This window comes from Neoarius graeffei, chromosome 18 (genome assembly GCF_027579695.1).
Source record: "Neoarius graeffei isolate fNeoGra1 chromosome 18, fNeoGra1.pri, whole genome shotgun sequence".
Classification (NCBI taxonomy): domain Eukaryota; kingdom Metazoa; phylum Chordata; class Actinopteri; order Siluriformes; family Ariidae; genus Neoarius; species Neoarius graeffei.
In genome coordinates, this window is record NC_083586.1 from 23,237,099 (window position 1) to 23,259,721 (window position 22,623).

A 22,623-nucleotide genomic window follows, 5' to 3' on the forward strand; every position below is an offset into this window, starting at 1 on the left:
GCCTGTTGACTTTTGTTTTTGGAATATTGCTCTTTTGGGACATTTGGACTATTTTTTGTTAACTTGGAACTTTGCCATTTTTTGTATCTTCTGAGCGTTTGGATTTTTGCTTTCTCTTCCTTGGTTTTGGATTTTTGGACTCTTGGAACTTTTGGATGTTTTTTCTTGTATCTCCTGTGTGTTTGGATTTACCTGACTGGAAGAAATTTTACCTTTGTGGATTTTGTTTTATCACAAGCTGTGGATTTTCCTGGACTTCTGAGCGTTGGCAAATAAACTTTATTGAACTTTAGTTTTGATCTCTGCACTTGAGTCATTCCTCTGCTTAGCCTAGTGGGTGTTTGCTGGGTTACTACACCAGTGACCTGGGTTCAATTCCCAACCTAACACCTTACCCTTTTTTTGCATTGTAAAGTTACATGCTATGGAAGATCTACTCCTTTACCTAATAAAAACTATTAACAAAAGGCTTGACTAAAAAGATATGTTTTCAGCCGAGACTTAAACACTGAGACTTTGTCTGAGTTCTGAACACTACTTGGAAGGCTGTTCCATAACTGTGGGGCTTTGTAAGAAAAGGCTCTGACCCCTGATGTAGCCTTCACTATATGAGCTACCAACAAATAGCCTGCACCATTTGATATTATAGGCTACTCCACCTAAATCAAAGTTAAATGATTTCTCTTTAAGGTGCATATTCCAAACAACTGCATGATTAAAAACAGAATTAGCTTCTCTCCCAAGGTTGTATTTCAGCATTTCAATCCATCTGTAAAGAAATGCATTTCCTTGTGTTGAACACTTGAGAGCATATTGCGCATACACTGTGACTCCACTATAACAAAATCCTTGGGGGACGTCCAGATAGTTTGTTATACCAAAAAGGTCACAATACTGAAATTAACCCACTTGTCACACCAAACACATTACATATGAAATTTTAGGAACATTAAAATTCCTTATCAGGAATTACTCCTTCTGAGTCACTATCGGAGTTCACTGACTGAGTTAAAGGATCACGAACAGAGGCGATGATTTCTTCATCTGTTATGGAAATGACTGTAGTTCCCGGTGTATCATTGTCACTGACCACACACTGACTTGCCATGTTTTCTAAATCTTCACCATTCACTTCATTCATGTATTGCATATCACCGATGATGTAATTTATGTTATAAAAACACAGTTGGTATGCTTTAACTCAGGCCCTGTCCACACAGCAACGGATTCAGGTGAATCCGATACAATTGTTTATCGTTTCGGCCTGGCGTCCACACGGCACCGGTGTTTTGGGTGCCCCAAAATGCAATCTTTTGAGAACGGGTTCCAGAGTGGAAAGATCTGGCAACATTGCTGTTGCGAAGTCGTCTGGATGAGTAGAACGGATTTGTTTATGATGACGTCACAACCACATGACTGTGAGTGCTTCACGCCGGGTAGAAGTGTAACGAACTCGATGCGAGTTGTCAACAAATCCTATAACTTGGTTCATGAAATGCGCTTACAAAATATTTTCACTGTGAATATTTATTGTGTAATGGTGCAAAGTGAGAGAGAGAGAGAGAGAGAGAGAGAGAGAGAGAGTCAATCCTGCCAGCAAAAATAGGGAAAAAAAGGAGCGATCTCACCTCTTCAGATGTTGGTTTAAGTCCTACAATACATTCCTCAAAAAGGGCGTAGAACAACAAATTAATCCATCAACGTGTAGCATTCAATTTATTCCGGACCATTAAAGACGCCGCCTTCCGAGTAGAATCATACGTCATCCTCGCCGCCATATTGGATGGGTCAAAGCGGAGAATAAAGATGCCTCATTCATGTGCTGTGTTTAACTGTACCAACAGGTTTACCATCCAAACGAGATCACATGGGATTACCTTTCACAGGTGAGACTGGAAAAATACTTTTCATTGTATTTGGTCATTATAATATAATTTTACAAACAGATTTTTCTGACTTTGTGGCTAATATGAAGTCTCGCGCATAATAGTTTATGCGCATGCGTCCTTACTTCTTCTATTGTTCTGGTGTCTCCGAAGGGACCGTCTTACAGCGCCCCTAGAGGTGTGGCATGTGTATTGCATCATTTTCAGCAAGCGTTGCGTTGCCATATGGACCTGATATTTTACTGATCGTTGCCCATTTGGACGCGATATTTTTTTAAATAACATCTCGTTGCCGTTGTCGTGTGGATGTAGCCTTAGTGTTAAGTTTAGCGGTATCAGCAATCATTTCACCCTTTTATCAATCATTTGATCACCGTTCTCGATAATTGTTAGTGATCGACACCTAAGCGAGGCTTGCTAAGCCTTTGTTTTATGGTGTTAACATGTATTGTTCACTTTACTGCGGACTTGATTACTTATTGTTTCTCTCTGGTGGGAAAAGGAGCGCTTGGCTCAATGTGTCACATAAGCAGGCGATGATGAATGTAATTGCAGGAAGAGTGTTTATTTACAAACAGGCAGGCAAACAGTTCAAAAATGTAAGACAAAGGCAGGGTTGTGAAACACACAATGGTCACTTGAGGCACAAACAGAATGGTAGACTCAAAGATGAAAGGCAGAGTCCAAATACACAAAATCAAAACCACAAAGCCAATACAGAGATAGGGCTTGGTAATGTGAGACACTCGGTACAGCACATATACTTTGCCAAGTCTGCGTGCTTAGAGAGTGCTTATAAGTGCACGCTGTAACTGCACTCTGATCCAGAACAGGTGCATGGTTATTAGTCCTAATGGTGCTGACATGAAAGTGATGATTTTTTGAAGACTCTGATTCATTGTCATTAAAGCCAGGGGACACAAACTTTATTTGTTATATGCAAAAGTTCATAGTGAAAGAGTTTGTTATAGCGGGGCTGCAGTGAATTTTATGCTGAGTTACAGACACCAACTAAACTGTTGAAACGAGGTGTCAATCTTTACAACCATTTTCAGTGGAGGAGGAGCACACAGGATGCTTCCAACCAGGACATCAGCAGGTTTACGCCAGACTGAGCTGGTTTAAAAAGACCTGATTTACAGCAAATCTACTATATGAGACACAGAAAAAATAGCTTTTACTAAAAATACTCAGACATGTAAAAACACATGGTGAGCACAGTGCAGAATGATGATGTGTGTGACGTGAATATTTAGAATCTTTAATTAATGAGGAAGTGAGAGCAGAATAAACAAACAAACAAAATAAAAAAAGCTTCTTAGTGACTCTTGTGTGTGATGTAATCCCAACACTCTGATGATTCATGTTTTTATTTAATTTCTTTTTCCAATCATTACTTTTTCATCACATCACCATAGTAAAACAGATTTGACTCATCTGAGAATTTTCTCGAATGTAATTTAAAAGTGTAAAAAAAAAAATCCAACAACATCACCCTCTCAAATAATTCAACCCAATTCATGTCAATTAGTTCCACATGGAATGCAGATTAAAAGTGCATAATTAATCAGGGTTCTTCAGTGTGAGAGAGGGGGGGAGGGTAATTAGTGGGCTTTAATTCTGTCACTATAATTGCATTTTTTTAAAAATTGAAAACGCCAACATTTCTCACACGTTCTGAGAGCATGAGGAAGGAAAAGTGGAAGAAAAAAATAGATGTGCATGAAATAAAGTGTGTGTAAGTGGGAGGAAGTGTATGTGTGTGTGTGTGTGTGTGTGTGTGTGTGTGTGTGTGTGTGTGTGTGTGTGTGTGTGTGTCTGTGTGTATGAAGCATTATGTGCATTACCTGATCACTGAGTAAATTAAAGCGTAATAGAAAAGATGTCGGCTGTAATCGTGTTTTTTTTCTGAGATTGAAAGAGATTGAAATTTCTGGTGATTTAATCAGAAGTGAAGACGCAGTGATGATCCCGAAACGTTTCAGACAGGTGAACATTTACGGAGTGTGTGTATCTGGTGTTGTGTCTCTGCCTCCAGCTGGATTTTACAGCACGGTTAATGAAGCAATCGTTCTTCTTAATGAAGGGATCGAATGTGGAACCCTGAGGAGATCCTGTGATCGGAACTGCAGATATCCAAACACCTCCGTCAGCTCCGTGGCATCTGTGAGGACAAATCCAGATGCCAAACCTCACGACTTTAACTCTACAAATACACCTTTCTTTCTTTTTCCTGCCTCTTTGACCCCTGACCCCATGATGCCACCCACAATCCAGAGGTCAGGGCTCATCCCCAAGGCCAGTGTGAGGACAGGAACGAAGATCCACACGGGTCAGGACAAACATCATGTGAGGGAGCGATGCAGGAAAGAAAGAAAGAAAGAAAGAAAGAAAGAAAGAAAGAAAGAAAGAAAGAATCCATGAAAGAACAAGAACGTGCTCAATAAAAATAAAAAAACTAACTAAAGAAAGAAAGAACAAAATAACAAAAGAAGAAAAAATAAATAAGGGAAGAAAAGAAATAAACCATGAAATAAAAAACAAGAAGGCAAGAAGGAAACAAACAAACAAACAAGTAAGTAAGCAAACAAACAACGAATGAATGAATAAAGAAAGAACGAAAGCAATTAAGGAATAAAAAGGAAGGAAAGAAATGAAGCATGAAAGAATAAAACATGAGAATCTAAGAAAGAAGGAACCAACCAACCAAACAAACAAACAAACAAACAAACAAACAAACAAACAAGAATCAAGAAAGAAAGGAAGAAATAATACATGGAAATATGCTAATGAAAAATAAAATGAAAGAAAGAAAGAAAGAAAGAAAGAAAGAAAGAAAGAAAGAAAGAAAGAAAGAAAGAAAGAAAATGTAACAAGGGAAAATAGAAAGAAGTGATGAATGAAAAACCAAATAGGCAAGAAGGAAATAAATAAATAAATAAATAAATAAATCGTGAAAGAGCAAAAAATGAGAATATAAGAAGGAAGGAAATAATTAAGACAAAAGAAAGACAGAAAAGAAATAAAAACAAACAAATAAAATAAAGAACAGAACATGAGAAATCATGAAGGAAACAAACAAACAAACAAACAAACAAACAAACAAACAAACAAATGAATGAATAAATAAAGAAAGCAATTAAGAAAGAAAAAAGGGAATGAAAGAAATAAAACATGAAAGAACAAAACATGAGTATGTAGGAAAGAAGGAAACAACAAACAAACAAACAAACAAACAAAAATCAAGAAAGGAAGAAATAATAGAACAAAAAATATGTTCATAAAAATAACAAAAATGCTAATTAAAAAATAATGAAAGAAAGAAAGAAAAAATAACAAAAGAAGGAAAATCTAACATGGGGGAAAAAGAAAGAAACCATGAAAGAAAAAGCAAATAGGCAAGAAGGAAATTAATTAATTAATTAATTAATTAGCAAACCATGAAAGAGCAAAACAATGAGAAGATAAGATGGAAGGAAAACGAAAGAAAAAAGAAAGAAAGAAAATAAAGGAAGGAAAGAAATAAAACCAAACAAATAAAATAAAGAACACAACATGAGAAAGCATGAAAGAAAGAAAGAAAGAAAGAAAGAAAGAAAGAAAGAAAGAAAGAAAGAAAGAAAGAAAGAAGATGTGCTGTGGTGTGTGTGTTTCTCCTCACAGGTGACTGGGACGTTGTAATGTGTAATAAACACTCACTCAGTGTGTAATGAGGAAGCGTGACGCTGGAGGCGATTTATAAACTTTATATTCTCTCACCTTAACCATAACTTTATCTCATATCCTGAGATTAATGCGAGGAGTTAAACAAATCCTGTAAATATCATGATGTGTGCAAAAAAAAAATCATTTGTGGAACTCAATGAAATAAAAAAAACACCACAAAGTTATTAGCACATTATTGTTGCATTATAACACTTTAATTATGACGATTATAACACGCTTATTAACATGTAATAACAACTTACTGTAACTTTTGATGTTGTAAATAGAGTTGAAGAAGTTTAAATGTAAACGTGTGTGTGTGTGTGTGTGTGTGTGTGTGTGAAAGAGAGCGAGAGGTCAGGGTACATGTTCATGGTGACACCCTGTGCTTTGATCATGAGCGGAAGAGGAAGAGACGATTTTTCATGGATTACACGATCAAGCGCACAGACAGATGCGCACACACACATGCACACACACACACACACACACACACACACACACACACACACACACACACACACACACACACACAGAGAGCGGAGATTTGCAAGTTCCACTTGGCTGAGAGTCTGACAGCTCTGACTAATCAATCACTCTCTCTTTTCCTTTTCCTCCCCCTGAAATAAATGAGGGAAGAAAACGAGTGTGACTTCCCCCCTTCCTTCCTCACACTGCTTTTTTTTCACACATTAACTCCATCCTCTGGTGTGTACACTTCCATACTTCCGGTTTTGACCCTTACACACTGCCACACGTCTTACCTTTAACATCACTGTGTCATGACGTTCTTCTTTTTTCCCCTAAATAGCTCCATTGAACTCAATCCCACTGTTGGGATCCGTTTATACTCAGCATCTGTTCATTTCGGATAACGGACTGGAGATCAGTATTCTGGGATGTTCCTGTACTTTCCTCGCTCTCCTTACTGAATATACATGAATAATATGTTGATAATTTTAGGATCTTCAGTGATGCTGAAAATTTGGAATCTTCCCACTTCTAAAGGTTCTAGGTTCTGATTCCGATCGTGATCTCAGGCTCATATCAGTGTGGAATTTCTGTGTCTGTGTAGGTTTCCCTCGGGTTCTCCAGTTTCCTCTGACCTCCCAAAATGTTTCAGTAGGTGTGTGTGTGTGTGTGTGTGTGTGTGTGTGTGTGTGTGTGTGTGTGTGTGTGTGTGTGTGTGCATGGTGCCCTGTGATGCACCGGCATTCCATCCAGGATGCATTCCCATCTTACACACAGTATTCCTGGGTCAGACTCCAGATCCAGACCCTCAATTAGGATAAAATGCTGAAGATGATCAGCCTTCTCTCTCGCTCTCGCTCTCTCACACACACGTATAATCATTAACGACACAATCTAATGCCGAAAGGTGTGTGTGTGTGTGTGTGTGTGTGTGTGTGTGTGTGTGTGTGTGTGTGTGCGTGCGTGCGTGTGTGAGTGCGTGCTCTGCTTAAGTAGTAAATGTGTTTTTCCCATCCTGGGCTGTAAACTTCCGAAAGTTCCCTCTACAGGAGCCTAGCAACACCACCTCTTGTGGTTTCAGAGAGAGCGCGCGCGTGCACACACACACACACACACACACACACACACACACACACAGATCTAGGCCAAATAAAGTTCAAATTTAGTTCACACATCACATCGGTATGAAGTGAGTTTAAAAAACAAATCTAACTTTCATATTCATGACATGAATATTCATGATCTAATTAAATAAATTTGTTTATAATGGAATTAGATCTATATGATGAAATATTTAATTTACACATGTAACTGCCAAAAATGTATAGATATGACATAAATTGCAATGAATCATCTCCTACTGCCTACTTTTGGGAATATTTGGGAAAAATACCCGAGCTGTTACACAAGCTGTTACACACCTCACATAGGAAATTTACACATGTATTTTTCAGACTTTCATATGTTACACACATTCAGTACGTTATACACTTCATCTCTTCCGAAAGAGAGCAATGCAGCAGCGCTTTAGTGCTTTACTCTGTCCTTCTCTCTCTTTCTCTCTCTCTTTCGCTCTCTCCTCTCCTCTTCATCTCTTCACTCTACTCAACTTCCACATCAGCTTCCAAAACCTCAGCTCTCACGCTAACACCAGCGTCAACACCATCACGCTCGTCATCTCGTACATCACTGACTCCGTGTCACACAGCTGCAGTGCATTCTGGGAGTGTGAGTTTCCAACGATCCTGTGTTTCTCCTGTACTGGATTCTTCATTACAGCGACGCTGGAGGTCCTGCTGTGACATCATCAAATCACATGACCACTAGCGTCTTACAGGGTTATACAACGCCAAACAGGAAGAAAGAAAGAAAAAAGAACAAAGTCAGGAATTTGCACTTTAATTGATAAAAACTGGAATGACTCCCATTCCTCTGTGGGATGATGGGAATAAAACATGCTGTTGGTGCTGGGAGGGGATAAGTTTCCTGGGGCAGTGCCACCTGAACTCTTAACTCACCTTAAAAACATGACACAACACACAACAGTTAAATCAGAATCACTAAACACATCACAAACATTTCCCTGTAAACAGCCTTAATGATCTGATCAAGTTTTGCTTTAATTTAATTTTTCGGAACCATGTCCCGTCCTGAAGTTGGTTCTCTTTCTTCCTTTCCTCTGCTCCTCCTTCACCTCCTTCACCTCCTTCCTCCACCCCGCTCTCCCCTCATTTCAGTCAAATAGATTTTTCAATCAAGCGTAGTGTGAAGGGAAGCTCCTCGCCCCGAAGGCCACGACCCCCATTTGAGCACCGAGTTTTTCTTTCACCGAGTCGAGGCGTTTGTCTCCGGCTCTCAGTGCTGGCCGAGCTCTAATCACCCGAGACAGGAAGTCAACCCCCCCCCGCACGTGTGCGCGCGCGTGTGCACACACACACACACACACACACACACACACATCAAATAATTCAGTCAAAGCTTTTTTCCTCTTTCATTTCTGTTTTACAAACTGTTTTCATACGACGGCGTATTAGAGCCACTGAAGGTTAAAAAAAAGCTTCCTGGCTGCAGTGCATTCTGGGAAATGTAGTCAAAAAATCTGTTAGTATTTTACTCTTTTATACCAAATGATCTAGGAGGAAAATTGTGTTTCCTGTAGCTCTCGGCCCAGCTGTGACATTTGTTATGTGAAGACATTGATCTGAACTGTGATCTGGTTCCTTTGTGAAAAAAACAACACCACAATTTTTCTGAGTTATTTTTCCTCATACATTTGTGACTTTTTAATCTTGGAATATCTAAGGTTTTTTTTTCTTGAGATATCACCCCCTCTCTCAGATCGATCTATCTATCTATCTATCTATCTATCTATCTATCTATCTATCTATCTATCTATCTATCTATCTATCTACAGTGGTGTTTGAAAATTTGTGAACCCTTTAGAATTTTCTGTATTTCTGCATAAATATGACCTAAAACATCATCAGATTTTTACACAAGTCCTAAAAGTAGATAAAGAGAACCCAATTAAACAAATGAGACAAAATATTATACCTGGTCATTTATTTATTGAGGAAAATGATCCAAAATTACATATCTGTGAGTGGCAAAAGTTTGTGAATCTCTAGGATTAACAGTTAATTTGAAGGTGAAATTAGAGTTAGGTGTTTTCAATCAATGGGATGACAATCAGGTTTGAGTGGGCACCCTGTTTTATTTAAAAAACAGGGATCTATCAAAGTCTGATCTTCACAACACATGTTTGTGGAAGTGTATCATGGCACGAACAAAGGAGATTTCTGAGGACCTCAGAAAAAGCGTTGTTGATGCTCATCAGGCTGGAAAAGATTACAAAACCATCTCTAAAGAGTTTGGACTCCAGCAATCCACAGTCAGAGAGATTGTGTACAAATGGAGGAAATTCAAGACCATTGTTACCCTCTGCAGGAGTGGTCAACCAACGAAGATCACTCCAAGAGCAAGGCATGTAATAGTTGGTGAGGTCACAAAGGACTCTAGGGCAACTTCTAAGCAACTGAAGGCCTCTCTCTCATTGGTTAATGTTAATGTTCATGAGTGTTCATTACTGAAAGCAAAGGTTCACATACTTTTGTCACTCACATATATGTAATATTGGATCATTTTTCTCAATAAATAAATGACCAATTATAATATTTCTGTCTCATTTGTTTAACTGGGTTCTCTTTATCTACTTTTAGGACTTGTGTCAAAATCTGATGATGTTTTAGGTCAAATTTATGCAGAAATATAGAAAATTCTAAAGGGTTCACAAACTCTATCTATCTATCTATCTATCTATCTATCTATCTATCTATCTATCTATCTATCTATCTATCTATCTATCTATCTATCTATCTATCTATCTATCTATAACAGCTGTAATACACCACTGTACAACCCCGATTCCAAAAAAGTTGGGACAAAGTACAAATTGTAAATAAAAATGGAATGCAATAATTTACAAATCTCCAAAACTGATATTGTATTCACAATAGAACATAGACAACATATCAAATGTCAAAAGTGAGACATTTTGAAATTTCATGCCAAATATTGGCTCATTTGAAATTTCATGACAGCAACACATCTCAAAAAAGTTGGGACAGGGGCAATAAGTGGCTGGAAAAGTTAAAGGTACAAAAAAGGAACAGCTGGAGGACCAAATTGCAACTCATTAGGTCAATTGGCAATAGGTCATTAACATGACTGGGTATAAAAAGAGCATCTTGGAGTGGCAGCGGCTCCCAGAAGTAAAGATGGGAAGAGGATCACCAATCCCCCTAATTCTGCACCGACAAATAGTGGAGCAATATCAAAAAGGAGTTCGACAGTGTAAAATTGCAAAGAGTTTGAACATATCATCATCTACAGTGCATAATATCATCAAAAGATTCAGAGAATCTGGAAGAATCTCTGTGCGTAAGGAGAAGGAGAAGCAGTATCTAAACATGATCCAGAAGCGCAGACGTCTTCTCTGGGCCAAGGCTCATTTAAAATGGACTGTGGCAAAGTGGAAAACTATTCTGTGGTCAGACGAATCAAAATTTGAAGTTCTTTATGGTAATCAGGGACGCCGTGTCATTCGGACTAAAGAGGAGAAGGACGACCCAAGTTGTTATCAGCGCTCAGTTCAGAAGCCTGCATCTCTGATGGTATGGGGTTGCATTAGCGCGTGTGGCATGGGCAGCTTACACATCTGGAAAGACACCGTCAATGCTGAAAGGTATATCCAGGTTCTAGAGCAGCATATGCTCCCATCCAGACAACGTCTCTTTCAGGGAAGACCTTGCATTTTCCAACATGACAATGCCAAACCACATACTGCATCAATTACAGCATCATGGCTGCGTAGAAGAAGGGTCCGGGTACTGAACTGGCCAGCCTGCAGTCCAGATCTTTCACCCATAGAAAACATTTGGCGCATCATAAAATGGAAGATACGACAAAAAAAGACCCAAGACAGTTGAGCAACTACAATCCTACATTAGACAAGAATGGGTTAACATTCCTATCCCTAAACTTGAGCAACTTGTCTCCTCAGTCCCCAGACGTTTACAGACTGTTGTAAAGAGAAAAGGGGATGTCTCACAGTGGTAAACATGGCCTTGTCCCAACTTTTTTGAGATGTGTTGTTGTCATGAAATTTAAAATCACCTAATTTTTCTCTTTAAATGATACATTTTCTCAGTTTAAACATTGGATATGTCATCTATGTTCTATTCTGAATAAAATATGGAATTTTGAAACTTCCACATCATTGCATTCCGTTTTTATTTACAATTTGTACTTTGTCCCAACTTTTTTGGAATCAGGGTTGTAGTTTCAAACAGTTAAAACAGAACATGTTTCTTTTTTGCTGCTCCTTCCTTCTTCTTCTCTTTGGTAGGACGTCTGAAGACCACTTTTAATCTTTTTTTCACTTCAAAAACTAAAGTGAGAGACTGTAAACTCATACAAACATAATTAGAAGGAAATTATTTTAATTTTGGTTTGTTCTGAACAGAAACGACATTTCTCCATTCCTGCTCCACTGTCTGGTTAATAACTTAGTTTACTGATCATCTCCCACACCGCTGACAGAACTCTTACAGTGGAAACACAACCAAACACTGCAGGTATTTATTCTTCTCCAACTGTTTCTTCCTGCAGCGTGATTAGTTTGCTTGCAGAATCATAAGAAAAATCATTTCTACAGGGAATAAAAAAACGTTGACGAGGCAGATTCAGAAAAATGGGAAGGAAGGGAGGGGGCATCAGCCCAGGAAGGCCGAGGATCTGGGGTCCACCAGAGGCCCCCGGAAGCTCTGCTGTTTTTAAATGCCTGGAGATGCATTTTGAGCTGTGAGAGACATGTTGTAAATGAAATCTCTTAAAGAAAATTACCATATCAAAGATATGTTTTAAAAGTAGGAACTTTCAAAACCATTTTATTCGTTCACTGAAAAGGATACTCTCAGAGTTGCAGGTATTTGCTTAGGAGATACCGTATTGGTCCTAATAGAAGAGCGCCCCCCTATTTAGGAAAAAATTCCCACGCGATTTTGTAATTTCCCCCAGAGATTTTCCCCGTAGACTATACTTTATCAATTCTTTGTGAACAATTCCATGGAAAAAAGCCTGTATTTATTTTTTATGCTCACATTTTCATTCATTAACAAACTCAAACACATGTGCATGTATTAAAATATCACACTAGTAGCAATACATCAACTTGTAACGAAACATAAAATGGCACTTCAAATGAAAACAAATGTAAACATAATAAGCATGTGGTGTACCCTGAAACAAAATATCTATTGACACTTTGGATAACACCCACATATGAAGACTAGCGTAGCACAATACAGAATATCAAACGGCACTCTGGACAATAATGTAAAATATTAAAATGGCACTTTGGATGAACTCAATATTATCACAAAATAAGAATACAGTATTCTCTACCCACAACAAAATATCAACTGACATATGCATGCAAGACTAGTTGAAGTATTTCAAACTACAACATTTTTAATATGGAAACATCAATTGTTTACTACCGTACAGGAACTACATGTACCAAGCAACCAAACACTTCAAACACTATCCATTTCCAAAGAGTATCATCAATTTCCTCATATCTGAGTTTCCTTCCACCGCCAGGTACCCTCCTAAATTTCTTCGAGATTTCTCGCAGTTTTTTCACCTCAACAATTTTGTCAGTTTAATAACATCTCCAGGCACACCAGTAAATGTATATCGTGCAGGAATTTCGAGTCCAACACCTGTATTCCGCTGTTTACTGATGACGGCAACTGTAATCACCCCACCCCGGGCAATGAAATACCGACACACTTTCGAGAGTTCTTTGGGGACGTGGCCTACAGTTTTATCCTGCCGAACAACAGCGACAGCGTTTTTATCAAATGGATTTTCTTCTATTCGACACTGCAATGTTTCACCTATTTCTGGTTTCCACACGTGTTGGTAAACATGAAAACCTCTCACACACAAATCCAACTCAAACTTGGCAGCCATGGATCTTCTTCATGCGCATGCATGGTCGTTGCTTCCTATTGGGTGGTGATAAAATTCGGAAACTGTAAAACTGCTTCGAGCTGATCATAACGTTTCGGAAACAAAAACATGCACATCGACTGATATTCGTTCGGAACCTATGTGTCTGGTACATAATAGACACGCATGCAAATGGTCTTGCGTTCGCGCATTGTGCGTCTATTAGGACCAATCAGTAATTACAACTGACATATGGTAATATTGATGAAAGTTGCATTGTCATATAATACATTACCACATGACACACTACAGTGTACTAAACTGACCACAAAACACCTTATATCAATAAATTATTACTATTTTAGCAACTTCAAGCTGAGCTCATGCTCAGGACAGTCAATGTACCATACAGACAGTGAATATACCCAGGCAAACTGAGGGAATGTCAGTGGCCACTTAAGACAGAGCTTAATTCCGAGATAAATATAAACAAAGACTGCAAGAGTTGCATGTCTACAATACAAAGTCAGTAACTGCAATCTGAGCTCCTGAGTCTAAGAGACTGAGATACAGTGGTGCTTGAAAGTTTGTGAACCCTTTAGAATTTTCTATATTTCTGCATAAATATGACCTAAAACATCATCAGATTTTCACACAAGTCCTAAAAGTAGATAAAGAGAACCCAGTTAAACAAATGAGACAAAAATATTATACTTGGTAATTTATTTATTGAGGAAAATGATCCAATATTACATATCTGTGAGTGGCAAAAGTATGTGAGCCTTTGCTTTCAGTATCTGGTGTGACCCCCTTGTGTAGCAATAACTGCAACTAAACGTTTCCAGCTTGGAGGAATTTTAGCCCATTCCTCTGTACACAACAGCTTCAACTCTGGGATGTTGGTGGGTTTCCTCATATGAACTGCTCGCTTCAGGTCCTTCCACAACATTTCGATTGGATTAAGATCAGGACTTTGACTTGGCCATTCCAAAACATTAACTTTATTCTTCTTTAACCATTATTTGGTAGAAAGACTTGTGTGCTTAGGGTCTTGCTGCATGACCCACCTTCTCTTCAGATTCAGTTTATGGACAGATGTCCTGACATTTTCCTTTAGAATTTGCTGGTATAATTCAGAATTTATTGTTCCATCAATGATGGCAAGCCGTCCTGGCCCAGATGCAGCAAAACAGGCCCAAACCATGATACTACCACCACCATGTTTCACAGATGGGATGAGGTTCTTATGCTGGAATGCAGTGTTTTCCTTTCTCCAAACATAATGCTTCACATTTAAACCAAAAAGTTCTATTTTGGTCTCATCCATCCACAAAACATTTTTCCAATAGCCTTCTGGCTTGTCCACTTGATCTTTAGCAAACTGCAGATGAGCAGCAATGTTCTTTTTGGAGAGCAGTGGCTTTCTCCTTGCAACCCTGCCATGCACACCATTGTTGTCCAGTGTTCTCCTGATGGTGGACTCATGAACATTAATATTAGCCAAAGTGAGAGAGGCCTTCAGTTACTTACAAGTTACCCTGGGGTCCTTGTGACCTCGCCGACTATTACACGCCTTGCTCTTGGAGTGATCTTTGTTGGTCAACCGCTTCTGGGGAGGGTAACAATGGTCTTGAATTTCCTCCATTTGTGCACAATCTGTCTGACTGTGGATTGGTGGAGTCTAACCTCTTTAGAGATGGTTTTGTAACCTTTTCCAGCCTGATGAGCATCAACAACACTTTTTCTGAGGTCCTCAGAAATCTTCTTTGTTCATGCCATGATACACTTCCACAAACATGTGTTGTGAAGATCAGACTCTGATAGATCCCTGTTCTTTAAATAAAACAGGGTGCCCACTCACACCTGATTGTCATCCCACTGATTGAATTTCACCTTCAAATTAACTGTTAATCCTAGAGGTTCACATACTTTTGCCACTCACAGATATGCAAGATTGGTTCATTTTCCTCAATAAATAAATGACCAAGTATAATATTTTTGTCTCATTTGTTTAACTGGGTTCTCTTTATCTACTTTTAGGACTTGTGTGAAAATCTGATGATGTTTTAGGTCATATTTATGCAGAAATATGGAAACTTATAAAGGGTTCACAAACTTTCAAACACCACTGTAACGATAGAATGATTGTATGAGCTGCATGTGAACAAGTCCTATAATAATTCTTAGTTCCCAAGACTCAGGGGATTTCAAGCAGATTTTCTTCAGAGCCATTGCAAAAATCAACATCTCTCACAGACCTATCCAGCCACTATTGTAAAAATCAAAATGAGGCTCACTCCCAAAACAGCATGTGTCCCATGTACAGTGATGCTTGAAAGTTTGTGAACCCTTTAGAATTGTCTATATTTCTGCATAAATATGACCTAAAACATTATCAGATTTTCACACAAGTCCTAAAAGTAGATAAAGAGAACACAGTTAAACAAATCAGACAAAAATATTATACTTGGTCATTTATTTATTGAGTAAACTGATCCAATATTACATATCTGTGAGTAGCAAAAGTACGTGAACCTTTGCTTTCAGTATCTGGTGTGACCCCCTTGTACAGCAATAACTGCAACTAAATGTTTCTGGTAACTGTTGATCAGTCCTGCACACTGGCTTGGAGGAATTTTAGCCCATTCCTCCATACAGAACAGCTTCAACTCTGGGATGTTGGTGGGTTTCCTCACATGAACTGCTCGCTTCAGGTCCTTCCACAACATTTCCATTGGATTAAGGTCAGGACTTTGACTTGGCCATTCCAAAACATTCACTTTATTCTTCTTTAACCATTCTTTGGTAGAATGACTTGTGTGCTTAGGGTCATTGTCTTGCTGCATGACCCACCTTCTCTTGAGATTCAGTTCATGGACAGATGTCCTGACATTTACCTTTAGAATTCGCTGGTATAATTCAGAATACATGGTTCCATTAATGATGGCAAGCTGTCCTGGCCCAGATGCACCAAAACAGGCCCAAATCATGACACTACCACCACCATGCTTCACAGATGGGATAAGGTTCTTATGCTGGAATGCAGTGTTTTCCTTTCTCCAAACATAACGCTTCTCATTTTAACCAAAAAGTTCTATTTTGGTCTCATCCGTCCACAAAACATTTTTTCCAGTAGCCTTCTTGCTTGTCCATGTGATCTTTAGCAAACTGCAGATGAGCAGCAATGTTCTTTTTGGAGAGCAGTGGCTTTCTCCTTGCAACCCTGCCATGCACACCATTGTTGTTCAGTGTTCTCCTGATGGTGGACTCATGAACATTAACATTTGCCAATGTGAGCGAGGCCTTCAGTTGCTTAGAAGTTACCCTGGGGTCCTTTGTGGCCTCGCTGACTATTACATGCCTTGCTCTTGGAGTGATCTTTGTTGGTCGACCGCTCCTGCAGAGGGTAACAATGGTCTTGAATTTCCTCCATTTGTACACAATCTGTCTGACTGTGGATTGGTGGAGTCCAGACTCTTTAGAGATGGTTTTGTAACCTTTTCCAGCCTGATGAGCATCAACAACACTTTTTCTGAGGTCCTCAGAAATCTTCTTTGTTCATGCCATGATACACTTCCACAAACATGTGTTGTGAAGATCAGACTTTGATAGATCCCTGTTCTTTAAATAAAACAGGGTGCCCACTCACACCTGATTGTCATCCCATTGATTGAAAACACCTGACTCTAATTTCACCTTCAAATTACCTGCTAATCCTAGAGGTTCACATACTTTTGCCACTCACAGATATGTAATATTGGATCATTTTCCTCAATAAATAAATGACCAAGTTTAAAATTTTTGTCTCATTTGTTTAACTGGGTTCTCTTTATCTACTTTTAGTACTTGTGTGAAAATCTGATGATGTTTTAGGTCATATTTATGCAGAAATATAGAAACTTATAAAGGGTTCACAAACTTTCAAGCACCACTGTAATGATAGAATGATTGTATGAGCTGCATGTGAACAAGTCCTATAATAAGTCTTAGTTCCCAAGACTCAGGGGATTTCAAGCAGATTTTCTTCAGAGCCATTGCAAAAATCAACATCTCTCACAGACCTATCCAGCCACTATTGTAAAAATCAAAATGAGGCTCACTCCCAAAACAGCATGTGTCCCATGTACAGTGATGCTTGAAAGCTTGTGAACCCTTTAGAATTGTCTATATTTCTGCATAAATATGACCTAAAACATCATCAGATTTTCACACAAGTCCTAAAAGTAGATAAAGAGAACCCAGTTAAACAAATCAGACAAAAATATTATACTTAGTCATTTATTTATTGAGGAAACTGATCCAATATTACATATCTGTGAGTGGCAAAAGTATGTGAACCTTTGCTTTCAGTATCTGGTGTGACCCCCTTGTGCAGCAATAACTGCAACTAAACATTTCTGGTAACTGTTGATCAGTCCTGCACACCGGCTTGGAGGAATTTTAGCCCATTCCTCCATACAGAGCAGCTTCAACTCTGGGATGTTGGTGGTTTCCTCACATGAACTGCTCGCTTCAGGTCCTTCCACAACATTTCCATTGGATTAAGGTCAGGACTTTGACTTGGCCATTCCAAAACATTCACTTTATTCTTCTTTAACCATTCTTTGGTAGAATGACATGTGTGCTTAGGGTCGTTGTCTTGCTGCATGACCCACCTTCTCTTGAGATTCAGTTCATGGACAGATGTCCTCACATTTTCCTTTAGAATTCACTGGTGTAATTCAGAATTCATTGTTCAATTAATGATGGCAAGCCGTCCTGGCCCAGATGCAGCAAAACAGGCCCAAACCATGACACTACCACCACCATGTTTCACAGATGGGATAAGGTTCTTATGCTGGAATGCAGTGTTTTCCTTTCTCCAAACATAACGCTTCTCATTTTAACCAAAAAGTTCTATTTTGGTCTCATCCGTCCACAAAACATTTTTCCAGTAGCCTTCTGGCTTGTCCATGTGATCTTTAGCAAACTGCAGATGAGCAGCAATGTTCTTTTTGGAGAGCAGTGGCTTTCTCCTTGCAACCCTGCCATGCACAACATTGTTGTTCAGTGTTCTCCTGATGGTGGACTCATGAACATTTACATTTGCCAATGTGAGTGAGGCCTTCAGTTGCTTAGAAGTTACCCTGGGGTCCTTTGTGGCCTCGCCGACTATTACACGCCTTGCTCTTGGAGTGATCTTTGTTGGTCAACCGCTTCTGGGGAGGGTAACAATGGTCTTGAATTTCCTCCATTTGTGCACAATCTGTCTGACTGTGGATTGGTGGAGTCTAACCTCTTTAGAGATGGTTTTGTAACCTTTTCCAGCCTGATGAGCATCAGCAACGCTTTTTCTGAGGTCCTCAGAAATCTTCTTTGTTCATGCCATGATACACTTCCACAAACATGTGTTGTGAAGATCAGACTTTGATAGATCCCTGTTCTTTAAATAAAACAGGGTGCCCACTCACACCTGATTGTCATCCCACTGATTGAAAACACCTGACTCTAATTTCACCTTCAAATTAACTGCTAATCCTAGAGGTTCACATACTTTTGTCACTCACAGATATGTAATATTGGATCATTTTCCTCAATAAATAAATGACCAAGTATAATATTTTTGTCTCATTTGTTTAACTGGGTTCTCTTTATCTACTTTTAGGACTTGCATGAAAATCTGATGATGTTTTAGGTCATATTTATGCAGAAATATAGACAATTCTAAAGGGTTCACAAACTTTTAAGCACCACTGTACATACACGGGGTATAGTGAGTACAGGGATACCCTATTAATGAATCCGAGCAGTAGCTGGATAGCCGACACGTGTATGTACGCAGTAAGCCTGGTGCAGCATCTTATCATTTTGGCTTGTGAACATGCGTGTTAACGATATCCTAAAAATAAAAGGATGATGCACACCCTTTATGTGCAGTCCGGGAATACAGTATGTTATTATGTCAATGCATGAAGTTCCCGCACCCTGTTAAAATCCAACAGGACTTGTCCAGCTCGCTTTTCACTGCATTTGGGTCACGGGCGAAAAAAAACAATGCTAGGACCTACTATTAAATACAAATTTATACCATAAACTCTTCAGCTCAATCCCACATAATTTATTTTGTTTATTTTTTTAAACCTTATTAATTAAATAAAAAGCAGCAGGCATATCTTGGTATCTGCAATACAAACAAGTCACAATTCCAAGTAGCCATGCACTAAAACTTTCTTATTTGGATGGAAATCCACACCAGGCTGATATCAAAGGCATATCTAATGCTACAAAACCTGGACAGGTTATCCAGTTAGGAAAATAAAAAATTTAGGTTTAGACAATATGCTCACTGAAGGGAAAAATCATCTTTCTAATGAAGGAAGAACTTTTTAAAACATTTTTTTTCTTTTCAAAAAAGTTGATCGTCTTTATTTTGTTCCCGATTCTGTGATTTCTGTTGACTGTAACTCATCCCTAATCCTGAGTTTCAGACAAAACTCACAGGTGGTGAAATAATTCTTTTGATGTTAACGTGTCTTTGGAACGCAGAACGTGTGTCAGAGTATCGGTGGTCGATAACAGAGAGTTTCATTTCATCAGTGTAAGAAATTTGCGATAATAAAAAACAGTGTTGGAGTCGAGTCACTAAACTTCGAGTCCAAGTCCAATCTCGAGTCCCCAGTGTTCAAGTCCAACTCATTCAAAAAAAAATTTGAGTCGAGTCCACTATTGATCCAAGTTGAGTCCGAGTCCAAGACTCCAACCACACCATGTGACGGTGGCTGTTTTAGCATCATTAACATTAGTTTGTTCCTGAACATGACGTATGAACAGGTGAATGTGCTTCTCTTTGTCAGGGAGTGTGAAGTATTCTATCAGAGATGATTGGGAGACGGATGTAAGTGCAGAAGGTGTGTTTATTAATACAAGTGAAGACGGTAAACAATCCAGAACGGCAGGCAAAATCGTAAAACAGTGAAACAGGCAATAGGTCCAGCGAGGCACAAACAGGCTATCATAGACTCGGCAGAATCAAAGACGAGAAACAGGAAATCAGGAAACCAAACAAGGAAATAAAGCTCAGTAATGTGTCAGCAACTCAACTTAATACTTCGCAAAGTAAGTGTGTTTTCACTGTTTTTATATCGGCGTGCTGATCGCGCCTTAATCCTGTGCAGGTGCAAGTTGTTTATGGCACATGCAACAGCCCGCTCTGTCTGGAGCGCACCCCAGAGTCTATCTGATGCACGTGCCAAGGCGCGCAGGTGTGACACTCTTGCACGAAATTAGTAAAAAATTAATGTAGATATAAATATCTTATGCCAAATTATTATGGCATGTCACAAAAAATAAAGAAAGAATCAGACCGAGTCCTCGTCTCCAATTTACGAGTCCGAATGCAGTTAATGCACAAGTCCGAGTCACAAATCCTTAGAATTAGGGCACAAGTCCTGGACTTGAGTACTACAAGCCTGGGAGACACATCTGATCATCATACAATCTGGATAAAGAGCTCACTGGGATCTTGAACAGTGTGAGTTACTCATTCAGGAACCACTAGATCCTCATCAGGGTCATATGTATTTTGGGAGGAAACTGGAGAACCTGGAGAAACCGACACAGAGCACTGAGAGGAAACCTGATGCTCCAGACACATGGGGTGTCTCTCTAATTCCTAATCAGTGATTCAACCCCACAGGTTATTAGAAAGAGCTCAGAGACTTGACTCTCTCTCTCTTTCTCTCTCTCTCTTTGTGTGTGTGTGTGTGTTGGTTAAAGGGGAATTGATTGCCTCTGGGCATGTTAAACATGTCCCAACAGCAAACCCATCACAGCACGGTATGACTACACACACACTGAGCAGGCATTACACACACACACACACACACACACACACTGGTCAGTCTCTTCTTCTGTGTGAGTGGGAGCAGCTTGCAACTGTGAGGATGTTAATTAAGGGGGTGTCACAGTTCACGCATCCCTCACCCTCATCATTGTCTCGCGACATGTGTGTGTGTGTGTGTGTGTGTGTGTGTGAGAGAGAGAGAAGAGAGAGAGAGAGAGAGAGAGAGAGAGAGAGAGAGAGAGAGAAGAGGGGGTTAAAAATGAGTATGTGGTAAGTTACATGCTGTAAGGGCGTGTTGACAGGAGCAGCTGGACACCAGTAGGTGATGAAAGACACACACACACACACACACACACACACACACACACACACACACACACACACACACGTTTGTCATACTATCTTTGTGAGAACCATGGAGATAATTATTAACACAGATCATTAATGCTGTGTTACAGTTAAATCTCAGATGAAACTCCAGCTCAGGTGTGACTGATCAGGTCTCTGGGCCCCACCAGGACAGACAAACAATCACAAGATATCAACAAATAATCTGTCACAAAAATCACAAGTGTGTAAAGAATCGTGTGAAACTAAATGAATAACGTGAGATTAAATATGCCACATTAAAAAAAAATAATAAAGTGGAAAGAAACAAATCACGGGGATAAGTAATATGGGAATATAAATGAATATGTAAAATATAAAAACAAATCAAATAAATGAATTGTGAAATAAAAGAATCAGGTGTGAATCATCTTTTTAAAAATGGCGACTTGGCAAACATCCTCACATGGTCAAAACTGTCAGATACTCCTCTACACACACACACACACACACACACACACACACACACACACACACACACACACACAGAAAAGAAGCTGCCATCATGTGCTCAATGAACCCCAAAGAGTCGACAGAGTGATGGTTTATTCACAGATAGAACTTCACCCAGATGCTGACATTCTCTCAAAATGATCCAGAAGCTCAGAGCTGTGAGGACTTTTCCATTCCGGGAACCGAACTGACAGATACGACGTTCCCGTGGAAATCTATGGGAATGATGTCACCATGAGTATTTTTGTCCGGACCTGAAGATACAGACATCACAAGCATCAGAATGAACCGGAAAACCGGACAGAAGTGACGGAGCGACGTGAAGATAAACGACAGAAATGAGAATGTGAGAGTTTGTGAGCAGACTGGAGGCCTCTCTGTCTGTCTCTCTCTTGATCTCTCTCTTGCTCTCTCTCTTTTTCTCTCTCTCTCTCTCTCTCTCTCTGTCTGTGACTGTCTGTCTCTCTCTCTGTCTGTCTCTTTCTTGCTCTCTCTCACTCTCTGTCTGTCTGTCTCTTTCTCTGTCTGTCTGTCTCTGTATCTCTCTCTGTAAGTCTATCTGTCTCTTTCTCTCTGTCTGTCTGTTTCTCTCTGTCTGTCTGTCTCTGTATCTCTCTCTGTAAGTCTATCTGTCTCTTTCTCTCTGTCTGTCTGTGTCTGTCTGTCTGTCTGTCTGTCTGTCTCTCTCTCTCTGTGTCACTCTCTCTGTCTGGCTGTCTTTCTCTCTCTGTCTGTCACTCTGTCTGTCTCTCTCTCTGTCTCTCTCTCTGTCTGTCACTCTGTCTGTCTCTCTGTCTCTCTCTCTGTCTGTCTATCTCTCTGTCTGTCTCTTTGTCTGTCTCTCTCTCTCTGTCTGTCCATCTCTCTCTCTCTCTCTCTCTC